General features: G+C 42.7%; 1 protein-coding gene across 5 annotated transcripts in view; it reads left to right on the forward strand.

Annotated features, from left to right (window-relative positions):
* kdm6ba (lysine (K)-specific demethylase 6B, a) overlaps nt 1-16,096 on the forward strand; it is a 93,141-nt gene that overhangs the window by 48,302 nt on the left and 28,743 nt on the right. For 4 of the 5 annotated variants that reach the window (XM_069519223.1, XM_069519228.1, XM_069519224.1 and 1 more), the window contains one exon: nt 12,149-12,210. The gene's annotated coding sequence lies outside the window, so the exon portion shown is untranslated. Of the gene's footprint in view, nt 1-1,351; nt 1,420-12,148; nt 12,211-16,096 lie in introns of those variants that run through there. The other variant, XM_069519227.1, reaches the window with a different exon arrangement.

Genomic DNA, 16,096 nt, shown 5'->3' on the forward strand with positions numbered 1-16,096 from the left:
ACCTGTGGGCGACTTTTCCTCGACAGTCTGTGTGTGTTCCTATTTCTCTTCTAAGCACGTCTTTATTTCCCTGTTAATGATGCATGAATATCCCTGAGATACAGGGATGTGTTTTCCCCTGTTGTCCAGTTTGTATTCATTATTAGCTGCTTGTAATGTTAGTGATATCTTGACTGAAGCTCATCCTACTGTTGCATCGGGTAAAAGCAGCATCTAAAGTGCACAAAGACAGATTCACAAAAACACAGTTTGCTCATGCCCTGTCTTTAGTTCACTCTGTAATTACAAACAACAAATGTGCAGTCTCCTGGAACATTGTTGCTCTTATGTTCTCACGTTTGATTTCTCTATATTTGTTTATGTTGGTCTTTCTCATTAAGAAATGTGGCCCTGTCACCTTCTCATTGTCTGTGTGTGTGCGCGCCAATGTGAGCTTGTTTCTTGACATGTGTCTGCATTAGAGCTTGGGGAATGTGTGTGATAGTATGTGCATTTAGCCCCTGAGGGCTGCCTCCTTTGTGTTAGACCGTGTCCTCCAGTGGAGACGGCCCCTAAAATGGGACTGGTGTGAGTTAATACAGCAGGAGGTGCCGATTCTCACTAAAATCAGTAGCTTCATTCATAGTAATGACTTATTGGAGTTTTATTAGTTGTTCCACTTCTTTTATTGTGACTTAATATCAGAACAACATTGTGATATTGTGCAGGTTGTTCTTACAAGTAACTTGACTTCCTGAAGTAAAACTATTCTCTGCAGACTGAATCACCTTGACATAACAAACACACACAAACAGCTCTTGAATCATGTGAGTATGATAAACGACATGATAAGCGACACCCACAAGTTCAACTCTACATCTGGCTCCAGTTATCTGGTTCGTACACCCGATAGTGCACATCTGTGGCTGTTCATTAATGACAAATGTAAAAGACATGCACACACTTCCGCCATGACATGCGAATGACCCCACAGTGACCTTAATCGATCCAGCTGATAGACTTACAGTAATGCATTAAACCGATTATGTTTCTGAGCAGATGGAGGGCTAATAAGAGAGGATGAGAAGAAAGATGAAGATGTGTATGTCTGGAGGCTCTGACTGCTGTAATTAACTGATCAGAGTGACAAGGAAATTGGGCTTAGTAGATTATTTGGTTAGATGTCTATTCTCCCATCTTCCTCTTCCACTCTTTCCTTTCAGCCACCTTTTTTCCTCTCTTTAACCTGCTCTTGCTTTCTCTGTCGACAGTCTCTTTAACCCAGTTCCACACTCAACCCCGACCTCTCTCACTTGTGTAACGTCTGTGATAACGGTGCTTTTGTGTGCGCATGTGTGTCCCACCGTGTCTCTCGCTCCACTTCTCCTCAATACGTGAGTCACAAGTAACAGCTGAGCCACACTGCAGGACTCATTTTTGGTAAGAAAGCTTTGACATTTGCAAATTAGTGACCAGCACATTTTTCTACTCTCTTTTGATTGGATTTTCACATATTTTAAGTGCAACTGTGCTGGTCGTGCATTCGTTTAAATGAACAGTCTATTCATGTTTGTGAACAACAAGACACTGAGAAATAAAAGCAGTCTTTCTTTGAGTGTTTACGAGGATATCTGTGTCTCTGCATGAGTGTGTCTGGAGGGCAGCGAGTGCACTGTGACCTTTATGGGTCTGAGTGTGTAAATGTGTAAGTGTGTGTGTGTGTGTGTTTGCCCCAGACCGGTAACATGATCTGTCTCAAAGAGTCGAGCCCTCCATGGTCTGTCTGCACCCTCCCTCTCCTTCCCTCACACCAGTGTCTCTCCATATCCGTTCACAGACTTCTCTCCTTTCTGTCTTTCCCTTTTCCTGTTCTTTCATCCTCCTCTCCCTCATTCTGATCACTTCTTCATCTCCTAACCTTAAATTTGAGATCCGTGTCAATCAAAACAAATAATAAATACACCTTTCTCACACACTCTGTGATAGCTTTGTTTGCAAAGATCAGAAGAGTAAGAAAGTATGTGTGAGGGATCAGTGTTGTATTCAATTTTTTCTGTTCCCTTTGTTTGGCCAGTGTTGGAGGTCTGGAAGCTGCCTTTACTTTACTGTACTGTGCTGACACAATATTGTATAGTGTGTGTGGTGGGTGGGGCAGGGTGATGGAGGTCATGAGACAGGCTGACTCTCTCCCACAGGACTTCTATCACTTACGTGTTGAATTACAAGCATCACGGTGGGTGTACTTGATCCCCTCTCTTTCAGATGGCCGACACTGCGTATTTATTCTTCTTCCCTTCACATTCATTCAGCAGAAATAGAGAACATCTGCAAAAAGGAAAAACTGACGCTAAGTATATTCTTGAGGCATTAAAGAACGGGTTAAAGTAACTTTGTGAGTTGGGTAGCCTTTGATAAAAGGCAGTTAAGATATTAAAAACACTTATCAGCTAATGGCTAGCGGCTGACATGTGTAGATAATATATTGGAGCAGTGTTGGCTTGCTAAACAGTGTTGCAGCCCAATCTGAAGCCCTCCACCCTCTCGTCACCCAGTGCTACTAAATATTCACTAAGAAATTAGATCTCAGATCAGATTCAGACCAACTCCAGTCGTCCGGGTCTTTTATTCAAGGTTCCCAAACAGACTGGATCTGAAAAACACAGGGCTGAGTGTGCAGTGTGTGGTGTTTGTGCAGTGTGTTTGCAGTTTCCTGGAGCCTCACCTGTATATGTTGCCATATGGCGGCTGTATTATCCCACAGTGTAAACACAGCTGGCTGCCTCCGGTGGCTGAGTGGGTGAACAGCAGTCCTCCCGCAGACACAAAAAGCTCTAATAGGAGGATCACATTCACTGCGAGTGCATTAATATGGCTATTAGGCGCGTTGGGATTCATGGTGTGTTATTTGTAAGGCACATTAGTGTCGATGTTGCAGCATGGTATCCAGACGATTAGTGATGTTAAGCTGGTGAAGTCTCTCAGCGACTCCTCACATTACAATGCTGCAGGTTCTAGTTGTGATTTTAGAAAAATTAAAAAACATTCTGTGAATATTGAAATCCCAACAAATCTGCTAGTACAGTTTTTTATATATGTCCATATATATCACACCTCTTTAGTTACTTTCCATGTGGTTGGCTGATAAAGCATAGTAATGCTGATGTGGTTGTTTGAAGCAGAGACACAAAGAGGGAGATAAAAAAGAAAGGAGAGGGCAGGTACTGAACATTGCACATCATAAATAAAATGTCAAACACTGGTGCATGCTAGCCAGTGCTCAGGGTAGCGTGAAATCTGCTCTCGCCCCCTCCTTTCTTATCTTCCCTCCCCATCACACTCCCTCTCTCGCTCTTTGTGCATGTGCGTGTATGTATGCGTGTGTGCGTCTGTGTGAGCGCACAGGGTAATTGAGGTGTGTGACCTTGCTGTAGGCCTGGCAGGTGTGAAAAGAGAGATGGAGGGAGGCAGGGGATGAGATGAATGGGAGGGGGGTGTGAAGGGATAGACGGATGGATGGAAGGCTGTGCTGTTATATGTTGGCACACTGATAGCCTGCCTGCATGCATATATGTATGGTAATGTTTGACACTCTGTGGAGAACAGAAATACAAGCGTATGTGGAGGGGGGGGGGGGGCGTTTGTCTGCTTTAAGATCCTGTGCATGCAATTTGGAATTGAGATCCTTTGAGTGGGTGTGTGTGTTATTCAGTGGCATATATCATTTTCTATACGTGCGTCTGAATCTAATTCACATTAAATGGTTGCATGTAGCATTTTTAAACATCACTGTCAGTACAAATACTATGTACTATACCAGTGACGGTAATTGATGATTGGCAGCTTATTTCACTGAATTTCTATTACTACCATTACGACTGCATTTCCTATCCACACTGTTGCTTCCTGTCTCAAACATGATGATGAATGTTGTTTATTCTGCCGTCTGTTCTTCCCCAGTGATTTTCTGAAGCTTTACAGAAGAAAATAACCACGTTAGAGGCATGTTTCCCTGTGACTCCTTTCCCTACTGCTATTGAGAGATAAAGTTAATATCTACCTGTGCAGCGCCCTCCTTCTGTCCTCTGCTGTAAAGCAACTCAATAAATTTCCTGCGAAATCTGACCTGGTGACACATATTAAGCTCATGACTGTTAAATGCCCATATTCTGGACTCCTTCAGGTCCAAGATACAGCACTCACAGTTAGCATGACACGTGGTAGTGTTCATACTAAATTGTCTACATATGGTCTACATGTATGGACATGGTCTTCATGTGAGCGGTGTACAGTCTGTGGACATGATCAGACTTGCAGATGACTTTTTAAGCTGTGCAGATGCTGAAATTATCATTCGTGCTTCTGTTTAAAACTGGGATTAAGCAGCCGGTAGATTAACCTTTCCTGGGGATCTCTCTTATAATATTATATTGATCAGAGAAAAGAACAGGAGTGATTTGATTTTGTATCTTTGAATTAAACCTATTCAGCCTTTTAACCAGGTTTTCAGTAACTGATACTTTTTTTTTTTTACAATGATGCATTGATGTTACACGTTGCTCCTTTAACATGGAATCTTCTCCACACTGTGCCTACCATCAGTCTTTCCATAATGGTGTGGAAACAGAGCAGAGGCAGCAAGCTCTCACACACCCATCCTCCACCTCCTCTTCTTCTTCTCTCCTTCCATACCCTCCTCCTCTCCTCCATTACCCCTCTGCCCCCTCTGCTCATTGCACAGTTGCACAGTGCATCTGTGTCATGTCACTGGGTTCTGGCGTCCCTGAGTAACCCCCCCTCACCCTCTCGTAACAGTGCTCTCTCTCTCTCTCTCTCTCTCTCTCTCTCTCTCTCTCTCTCTCTCTCTCTCTCTCTCTCTCTCTCTCTCTCTCTTTCTCTGTCTCTCTCTATCTCTGTGTGTGTGTGTGTGCGCCCGCATCCTTTTGTGGCATAGACTGTCATCCCAGATCTCTTCATTTGCTCTCCCTCCACCTTATCCCTCCCTTCCGCCTGCTTCGCCTTTTGCCGTCATCCTCTTTTTCTCTTTACTTAATGTGTGTCAGGCTTTTTAATTTCTCTCCCTCTCTTTCACCCCATCATACAGCACAAACAAACACTACACATCTCTGTTTTCTCTCTGCTGCTTCCCTCTTCCTCATGAAGCGCACCCAAACATAAAACTGTCTCTGTGCATACTTTAATAGATCCAAGCTCCTGAGCTGGCTGCAGCATGCATAATCTATCCGCTCATGCAGAATGTGAACAGTGCACTTTTTTGCACATGAAGCTGTGTGTGCATGTGTGTGTGTGTGTGTTTGAGGCGCCAGGCTCCAGGCTCCACCCTCCAGAGAGACGACAGACAGGTGTGGACCAGATAGAGTTCCACCTCATTTCCTCTGCCCAGTGCAGCTGGTCAAGGACAGACAATTGCACAAACACACACACACACACACACAGGCATGTCTTCAACACATGGTTATGCACACATGAACACACTTAAAACACAAGGACAGAGACGGGCCACATGCCTCAAACAAAGACAGTACAAGATGCAGAGGGATCAAATGCAGCTTTGCAACTGTGTGTGTGTGTGTGTGTGTGTGTGTGTGTGTGTGTGTGTGTGTGTGTGTGTGTGTGTGTGTGTGTGTGTGTGTGTGTGTGTGTTCATAATACTGCACTGGAATTTATATGGAGTAGGATTAAAACAATAATTACAGCATGATTGACAGTGTATTACCATGGCGATGCTGACAGATGTGCAAGTGGTTGAATTCCATCCCTGGCATAACTCAAGTCTCTCCCTTTGAATATTATATTCATACTGTATCTAATAAACACACACTCATACAGACATGCACATCACTAGAGTCACCTTTACAATATTTATTACAAGCTTTGATTTTTTTTCAATTATTATTAATCTTTTACATGACAGTACCCATATCAGCTATCCATTTCTCATGCTGGTATAAAATGTCTCAACTGTGGAGGAACATTTTCATCATGACACACACGAGTACTCCCTGCTGACATCAGCAACTCTTGTGTTGATGTCAAGACTCAGGAGAGCAGGTCATTGGCCATCAAAAGATTCTACCACTCACAACCATTTTTCCACACTTTTGAATTTTGAATTTTTCCTTCAGGCGTTTAGCTGATACATGTTAAGTGCAACAGCAAAATGAAATTCAATCCTATATCACTGATTTTACAATCAGCCAAGCTAAAGGAGTTCAGAGTGTTTTAAAAGGATTTGTTTCCACTAAGATGTCCAATGTTATTTAACATGTAGAAACATGTAGAAATGTTTTTCTAATGTGGCTAAGAATAACATGATCTTTTTTTTTTATCTGTTTAAGATGAGACAGAGGATGTGATATGTTTCTCATCCACACCATGAAATAGATTTATGCAGAGCTTCAACACATTTCATTCTCTTCTGCTTTCTGTTTTCCCGCTTGACTTGGTTTCTTTGTGATGGCATTTCCACTTTGATAGATATTACACACTGAAGTGTGTCCGGGACTGGGAGTGGCTCACCACCACCACCACACATTAACACACACACACAGACATACACACATATATATGCTCACACACACCCTTTGTCTGTAGTATCTGACCAGTCTGTGGTGTTAGGGTTCTTCTGTTGTGGCACATACACAATTCAGGAAGTGTGGGGTCACAATGTCTGGAGGGGAGCCAGCTGCCTCCCTTCTCCTTTAAACACCCAAAAACAGATACACACATACACACCCCGATACACATGCTGTGTGTGTGTGGTCCTGTGAAAATGGTACGAGCCACCATGTGGGGATCACGTGTGTCACAGTCGGATAAAGAAGTCTTTGTGGGCAGATGCAGAAGACGTAGCTCAAGTCGCACACATCCACTTGTACACACCTACACACACAGTCAGCAATATGAACACACTCTACTGATCTTTCTTTTGCTGAGCCTCGGATCACTTTTATTTTTAAACAACTCCTCATTGTTAAACTCAACCAGTGTGGCTGGTTGCAAAATAGAAATGTCCATTTCAGCCTTTTAATATCTAAGTATGAAATGATTGTGGTTTGGAGCAAACACACACACACACAGCAGTTTAATTTTGAAGGCCGGCCCTGAGTCACTCTTTTTGGCATGTGACAGTAAATGGCATTGTGCAATTGAACCTCTGCACAGGTATGTGGGCTTGGCAGGACTTGTCTGACCACTCTCCAGCTCTGTATCTGTTACACAGGACAATCGGCCCCAGTGAGAGTGTAACACTGTTTCCACATATGAACTTCACACAATGGCCTGGAATTGCCCTCGCACACGTGTAGCACACAAGTGGTTATTTTCCATGTTTGACATGTTCTCACTCTCTGGAAATAGTCCACTGGTTCAGGAGAGGGATGGGAACTGGGTAGACCCTGCAGGAGGCAGAATAGAAACGCCATCAACATGCCAACACATGGTCTCTGAGAAATCTCTAGACAACAACCTGTGCTATTTACACATCAGCCCAGACATTAATCTGACTTTGTACTTAGGGAGGGTAAAGTCTGCTCAGCGGTTTACCTGATTTGCTCTCACACATACAGTTCCTATAAAGGTAATGTTCAGGTTTGTTGTGCATGTGTGTAAGAGGCTTTCGAGTGCATCTAAGGATAATGCCTAAAGCATTTAACACAGTCACAAAAAAAACAACAACTCAGTGAGTTCTTTCACAGGTAAAATACTGTTGTTATGACTCATTATCAGGGTCCTGCCACTTACCACCTTCAACAAAGAGATGACTTTCTTTTCTTCTTTTTCTAAGTGTTTATATTGTTGGGACGCCCCAGGGCCACATTTCTCAAACAGCGTATGTGTGTTTGCATGTGTGAAGCGAGTTTAGACATGTTAACTGCCTGCTCCTCCTCCTCATTCTAATGTTGTTCTTGGCTGTCAGGAGTGTGTCATTATAAACGATCTGATGTTCTCAGAGACTTTTGTTTTTCTGACAACAGTGTTACTTATTACTTATGATCGGCGATCAGCACAGCCAGTGTCACTTCAGGTCTCTTCTCCAGTTGAATGTGACATTCTGGTTGTTACAAAGTCGTGATGCCGCATTTTCAGTCTGTTAAAGCTGGTGTTTTTTATCTTTTCAGCCAGATGTGAGTTTTTAGACTCCCTCTGTAGGCAGTCAAACAACAGTTTTGTAATATAATGATAAACAAAAATCTGGAACATCCATAAAGTAAAGTTTGCTGTAACAAAGTTCAGGAGTTTGTGCTCTGCACTTGGTTATGTTAGATGCTGTTTTTAGGGATGTAATGGATGACTCCGAGTTGGATGAAAAAGCTGTGTTTTATTTTGGATTGACGTCACAAGACTGTGCTGGCGTCGACTGCTGTGGCTCTAAACTCAGCTGTGAGGGACGCACACTGCTAGGAAGCTGTGGTTTGTTTGTGCGTGTGTGACGGAGACAGAGAGAGAGAGAGAGAGAGAGAGAAAAGACAGTGAAGGTAAAATCAGCATATGGCAAGTGTTAATGGGTTTAATTTATCAAGCACTCATGTACACATTTATTCAAACAACTCACACACACACCATGTTCACAGGTCTCAATTTTGGAAGCAGCCACTGTCGGGCTGTTTTCATTAGCTGCTGTCTAGACGATTTATTATCAACTGCTCATTCTTGTCTTCTCCTCTCTCTCGTCGTCTTTTTTTCTGTTCGTGCGCTCACTGCTGCAGGGTTTTCAGACATTCTCAGGGTGTGTGTCTGTGTTGTGACTCTTGTTGGGTTAGTCTGTCTGTCACACTCCTCTTTATGTGCTTGTCATTTTCCTACTTGTCTCCTAAGAGAGAGGAAGACTGTCTGTTTTGTCTGTCACTTCATCCATTCCTCCGTGTGTGGGAGTTGGAGGTGGGTGTGATGGTTTTTGAGCCAGACTTGGTTTTTACCATGACCTTTTGCTAAAGCCATATGGCAGAAGTTCACCGAGCCAAACAGCCCCGACCACAGACGACCTGACACTCCTCCTCACTTTTTGTAGCTCTGCTAGTCTTACTGCCTTTCTCACACATGCACTTAGAAATAGTACGTCCTCCACCCAGTTTGATCTTTAATGTTGAATTTGAGTAGCTTGATGATTGATATATTGGAGTAGTTTTTCAAATACCAACGTGTCAACATGATAGGATTTACATAAACAGACAAGTTTTATTAACTGTTTAAGTTTGAAGGATTAGAGGAGATATATAATGAAAAAACCTTAGTCTGAAAAGTTTTAACCAACCAGCTGAAAATGATCCACTGCGATCTGTAAACTGGGCAAAAGTGAGTGATTAAGGCAAGTAACCACCTGACTTTGACAGTCAAACAGTGCCCTCATATATATATATATTATGTGTGTGTCCTTATCTACCCACATCCTCATTTAACACACATATTCAGGATGTGGTGTGACAGCATTCCAAGGAAATTAAGTTCTTCAAAAACAAGAGTCCCATCTCATGACTAGCGCCTTAATCTGCACATGCTGATCATGCAGATCATAATAAACACACACACACAAACCCCACGGCTAGTGATACTGTTAAAAGATCACTTAAGGATTTAATCTGTCCTGAGTGACTGCCTTTAAACACATAACAGCAAGCACAGCAGACAATCGTTCATGGCACAAAGAGAGACAGGCAGAAAGTGAATCTACATTGAAAGACAATAAAGAAGAAAAGACAATCATTCACCACCGCTCCTGTAGAAGGCCTTTATGTGTGCGTGCAGGTGTGAAGCCTGTTGCCCTAACATGAAGAGACCCAGTGAATCACTAGTGACTAAGGACTGGAGCAGCCCAATCATGGCTATTTTACTCACGCCATGCAGGCTCCAACACATGTGTTTTGCCAAAAAGTGAATGTGTTAATCAGATTTGACTTTGCACTAGGTTAAGTATGTACAGCATGCAGAGAAGTAGCAACGCGCATTTAAAACGATACACAGGTGTTCATGTGCTACAAGTCGACACACAAGTGTGTTGTTTATATCATATCATGTGTATCTGTGTTTAGCCTGTGTCCATACTTCTCTTTAGCACACACACCTGCGGGTTCTTCTCTGGCCCTGCTCTGCTTTCACTCTCTCCTTAGCCCTTTTATGCTATCTTGTTCTTTCCTCTCTTTTTTCATCTTTTGTCTGGCCCAAGGCTTTCTCTCTGTCTTCCGTCCCTCTCTAACTCTTCATCTCCCCTGCTCTTTACCTCTGAGCAGAGTCTCTGTTGCTCTACCCCTCTCTCTGTGCTGGTTAATGTCAAAGGGAGACACTCCCACTGGTTAACCTTTACATACAGAAGACAAACACTTTCAGCATTTTTCTATCTCTCGCTCCACCTGTCATTATTTCCCTCAGGTTCTCCCTTACATGGTCTCTTTATCTGTCACTCGATTCATATACAAATACAGTTTAAACGTTTATTTAATTACCATTTTCTCTAATTTTGTCATTTTCATACGGCTTGCCATGCTCCCTCCTTTCCTCCCCCTCTCAAGGCCTCTCTCTTTCACTGTTTAAAAACCCTCCCCCTTACTCCTCTTGCTACCGTCCTGATATCGATCAAGGTCAAACAATTCTGTCAAATCTTGACACTTTATTCAATGTGTCATGAAAAATATTTTTGACCCTTGCAACAGACACTCGCCTGTTCTGCGTCCTCACTCAAAGTATATCCACATTCTCTCTTTCCCATCGACATACCACACATACACAAACAAACACAGAGCAGGTTTACTCCTTTACAGTGTGACCAGCTGTGGCCCTTTAGGGGGGTTGACCTTTGACCTTGAGTTCAAAGGTTGGAAGCTCTAACCACCATGCTGTAAGATCAGTGATGGCTGAGCCAGTTCGATCTGCCTCATATTGACACACCAGTCACACATGCGCACACACAACCTGCCCTTGGCCATGCAGTGGTTGTGTGTGTGTACATGGTCAAAAGCCGCCTTGTGTAGGTGTGCTCTGTAGGATGAATATCAGAGTGAGATTAAAATTTCTCTGCATGTGTCCAATAGATTATTCACTTTGCTATTCCACACACACACACCAACAATACAGTTCTGTTGTACAGTCTCCATTAAAGCATAGTGGACACAATGTGTGTTTGTAGGTCAAACGGAGCAAGGAAGGAGAAGACTGGTTATGTGTGTTATGAGGAGGAGGAGGAGGACAAGATTAGTGTTGATCTGTGTGTGTGTGTGTGTGTGTGTGTGTGTGTGTGTGTGTTCCATTTCTATGTTTTTCTGCTGTATCTGTATTGTGTGTGGCACGTGTGTGTAACCTTGCCTGCTTTAATGTTTAAGCACATCACAGGTGGTGTGTGTGTGTGTGTTTTGGGGCTGGGGAGGTACACCAGAGTGCCACCTGTTCTCAGTCATGTGGCCCAGCACTGACACTATGAATCACTGAACAGGCGGCACATGAGGAACACACACACAGATGGCCACAGCGCTGGTCCAGGCCCTGCTGTGCATTTTGGCTGACACACACGTTGTGGTTTCATAAGCCACACCGAATGACATATCGACAACAGCATGAGCACAGAACAGTCAGCAAACGTCACTAATGCATGAAGCAAAGGGAATAAGAAGCTCTGAGCTCTGATTGTTTTCTAACCTCTCACTAAAGTGCTAATGAAATGCTGACTGCTGCCTTAACTCACTCTGCCTCCGTTCACACCTGGTTTGAACTTGCTGTGGATTGTCCGATCAACACTGTTGAACACAGTTCTAGGTGTGAATACACCACAGACACCAAGAGGAGTTATTGACGTCCAATAGCTCTGACCGAATTCAGAGGACAAACGTTAATGCCAAGTTTGAACAGGGCCACATGAGCTTGACCTAAAATTACTAAAATTGTTCAACATCCTCAATGCACATCACTGCAGACCAATTTCAGGCTGCAGATCTATGGATGAATAAAATGGCTGGCTATTGTTGTTAAACTGAACTTTGATAGATAGCAAAGGGTACACTGACTTTATGTTGACTTCAGCATGTTGTTGCCGATTTTTTTTGTGTGAATGTTTATCAAGTAATTGTTATTTTAATTGTTGTTTTTAAAGTTTTTTCTTCACTCTTGCTATTGTTGACTATTCTTCCTCAAGTCTTACCTATGTTCCTCCTTATTGTTGTTTCAGGAGTTGGGAGGTGTCATGGTGGCCTGCTGAAAGAGAAGGACCACATTGCCCATGATCACCAGGTAAGGCTCTTCCTTAGCTTATACTGTAGTTCACATAGCTTCTTCTCCTCTGATTTCATTCCACAGTGCTTGACTAAGATAAGAGTAGGAGTTCTACAGAGGCAGTTCCATTATGTACACACTGATTCATTAGTTAAGAAGGTAGAGGTTTGTAAAATTATGGGTGTGAGTGGAGCACTGGCCCCTTGCACAATATCTCTCAAAATCAACTTGTGTGTGTGTTGTAAGTCCTCAAAGTGTTGTGTACTTTCAAGGCTTCCCGGTCAGATATCAGCCTTTCAGCTGCTCACTCTTCAGAGCCGCATTAGAGTAAAAAAGGTCAATGATTTGTTTGCTCTGTCTGTTAGCAACCAGTGTGTGGTGCGTGAGGATTTACCCATTAATTTATCAATGTAGTCACTTTGGCCTCACTTTTGGGGAGCTGGCATGTCGTCCATCTTTATACACAGTCTGTGTGTCAATTTATTTATTCTTGCTAGTGGAACAGTGGGTCTTAAACCTTAGAAACAAGCCACAACGTGACCATGAATATGTACGCATGCATTATAGTTATAGGTAAACAAACAAATAGCACTACCACCTGAACACAGTCCCAAAATATTAGCATGTTGCACTGAAGTCAACTCCTGAAAACATGACGTTCTCCTATAAGAACCATTCAAGGTATTTAAGCTCCTCTAATCTGGGTTAACTTTTTACTATGTAAAACTTTGGGATAGTGAGCACATTACTCAGGACTGGAGAGCTTAGCTTATCGTGGAGCTACAGTTAGGATTAGATGGTTGTTTGAAGAGCTAGAGAGAAAGCTAGGTTCCCTATTTGCCCCCTTCCCCTTGAATCAGGGCTGTAGCGGACCATTTAGCTGGCTACATGGCTGCTATATGTGTGTCTGCTAAGCCAGTCTGTCTGTCAGACTGGCTGTGTGGCTCTCCGTCTCCTCGTGGTGTGACACTGTGTGAGTATGTGCGTGGAGGTGACTATTATCATGTCTGTCGGTCTCTCAGTGTACCCAAAAGTCTGACTCATGGTATGCCACATGTACACACACACACAGTCCCACACACAATTCTACATTATAGAGGCTGAGATACCATCTGTACCAGGAACACAGACTCCTAAACACACGCAGGCGTTCTTCCCTCTACTGTTGCTCTGTCTGTCAGTATTACATTCTGTTTATTTCTTAAGTGTGTGTGTGTGTGTGTGTGTGTGTGTGTGTGTGTGTGTGTGTGTGTGTGTGTGTGTGTGTGTGTGTGTGTGTGTGTGGTATGACAGGAATGTTTGGGGCTCGTACCCATGGGAGATCTGCCATATATATATTTGGAGTGTGAGAACTGAGCCAACCTTGTCCCTGGTCTCTTTAATTACACACACAAATTCCCCACCACACACACGCCTGACTCCCTACCACACACATGATCACAGGATTGCTACCCATGCATAAGAGCTGTAAGAACTTAAACACACAGTGCCTCACAAATCTCTTCTTCCCCCCATTGTCCCTTCACACGCACAGACACACAAACAAATTCTGGACCCCTGGGACTAACTGTCTTGCCTGATTGTTCATTTAATGTCCCCAGACTTTTATTATGAACAGAACAGTACACATATGACAGAAACAGTTGGAGAAAGGTGTGTGTGTGTGTGTGTGTGTGTGTGTGTGTGTGTGTGTGTGTGTGTGTGTGTGTGTGTGTGTGTGTGTGTGTGTGTGTGTGTGTGTGTGTGTGTGTGTGTGTGTGGGGTACACTACAGTCCCACCCTTACCCACATCAATCAGCAATCCTCTTCCTGTTCACTTTGCAGGGCTAATAGACTCTAACAGTCAAGTCTGCTACAGATACACCTGGAGTCCAACCTACTCCTCAGTTTTAGAGCCGTTATTGCTGCTTCTCATCTGCAGCCTCGCACTATCTGCAACCAACAACCAAATGCTTCCTGTTTACACTGGCACACGCATGCCCATTGTACGCGAGTGGTTAGGTGGTATACCTTTTTCAAACGTGTTAGTATTGCAAGGAATCAAAACTGATCTGGAGCCAAAATACTTGTGTGGACAGACATAGTAGTAGTAGTGTGGATGTAGCCTCAAACACACAAAGCTGAGCAAAGTCACAGACTTGAGAAAAAAGTTATAATAATTATAAAAATTATTAAGAATACAATTTAATATTGTAATATAATAAAAAAAACAATCCCATTCACTTGGAGCAATATAAGAATACACTATGACTTCAGATGATGTGCGTAAAATAGCAAACTGAAATAATCTTCTTCCTGCACGACATCCAAAAACAAGCAGCACAGGCATCATAACATTCACATTATCAGTTTGTCTAAGCACAGGACAAACCATTGTACGAGAAGAATGGACACATTTACACAACAGCCAGAAACAGATGATATATAGCCTTCATACAAACTGCTCTGCTTTACTACTCTGTGGTGGATAATTAAAGATTAGCAATTCAGGAAGTAATAGCTTCCAGATGATGTTATAAAAACTTCTCTCTAGCTGGTGTAGTATAATGATATACATACAGATTATTATAACCATAAAGGTGCAGGTTTTCAGAGTTATAATTCCATCATCTGGAATTTAATCACCAAAACAGTTTGGAGAAATGTACATGTGGACAGGTCTAGCATTATAGGCTGCTATAAGTAAATGGTTCACAGTTACTCTCGCAGACTCTTGAATTTTCTACTTTTAAGCTTGAAATGTGTGCATTTCTGCATTTGTTAGAGTTAAGCTCACTCTACAGTACTGCAACTGCATGCAGCTGATTTCTCCACACACAAACACAGTGCCTCCCAGTGTCACAGACCCCCACTGTGTGCTGCAGCCCTCCTCTTTCTCAACACAAAACACATTATTGAACATTCATTTTCACTTCACAATACACTCTAGATCCACCCTAGTGGTACATACCACACATACCATGCCATTATTCCATCAGGGGTTTGAATCTTGCATACACACACACCCCTCTTGTTACCCAGCACTGCGTACTACCACAAGTTTTTAAAAAGGCTTCTGTTGTCTCTGAATATTCTAGAGTGTTGTAATGTCAATGAAGAACAGATGGCAAAAGACTGATCCCCATCATTGATTTGTACTGGGGCAAAGATAGATTCCATAATTCTCTGATGTTATTGTTGTTGCTGCAGTTTTTTATAGAATTGTTGTGGCCATAAATAACTGCATGTGTGTATATTTATGTCATTGTCTCAGCATCATCCATGACACACTCCCGTCTCCCTGTGCTGGCTAATTTTGCCTCCTGTTGTCCTGCTGAGACAGTGCTTTCTAAATATAACCCGTGTGTGTGTGTAGTGTGTGTCTCTAACACACATACTGTTGGTTGTACCAATGTGGCTCTTTGGCTTTATTACAGACTGCAGGATGGTTACTTTGGCGAGGAAAGCTGGAACAAATGTTTCCGGCTTAAGAGAAAGCCATTTGTGTTTTTAAAGCCTTGTTTACCTCACTCGTGATCTTAACTGACTCATCCTAATGTCATCTACTATTATTATTAGCCTCAAATCTCTGGCTTTATTTAGAGGCGGAGCCATGTGGGCTGTATTGCAATATTAAATATATTTGTTAGATATTGTTCAGCCTTCACAGACCTTACAGCATCCATCTGTCTATCCAACCATCTTCTATACACCCAAAATTATTTAAGGCTGGAGATATATCTGGATTTATAATCACAAGTTTGTTTAAATGAACCGATGCTTCGTAACTTTTAAGATACTTGCATATGTATTATGTGTGTTACTGGGAGATACCTCCAGAGGGCACACCAGGGAGTTAGGACCATAGAGCTGCTGGATTTGCATGATATATCAATGGGACACACACCCACTATATTATTTTGTG

This window comes from Paralichthys olivaceus, chromosome 22 (assembly GCF_024713975.1).
Source record: "Paralichthys olivaceus isolate ysfri-2021 chromosome 22, ASM2471397v2, whole genome shotgun sequence".
Lineage (NCBI taxonomy): Eukaryota > Metazoa > Chordata > Actinopteri > Pleuronectiformes > Paralichthyidae > Paralichthys > Paralichthys olivaceus.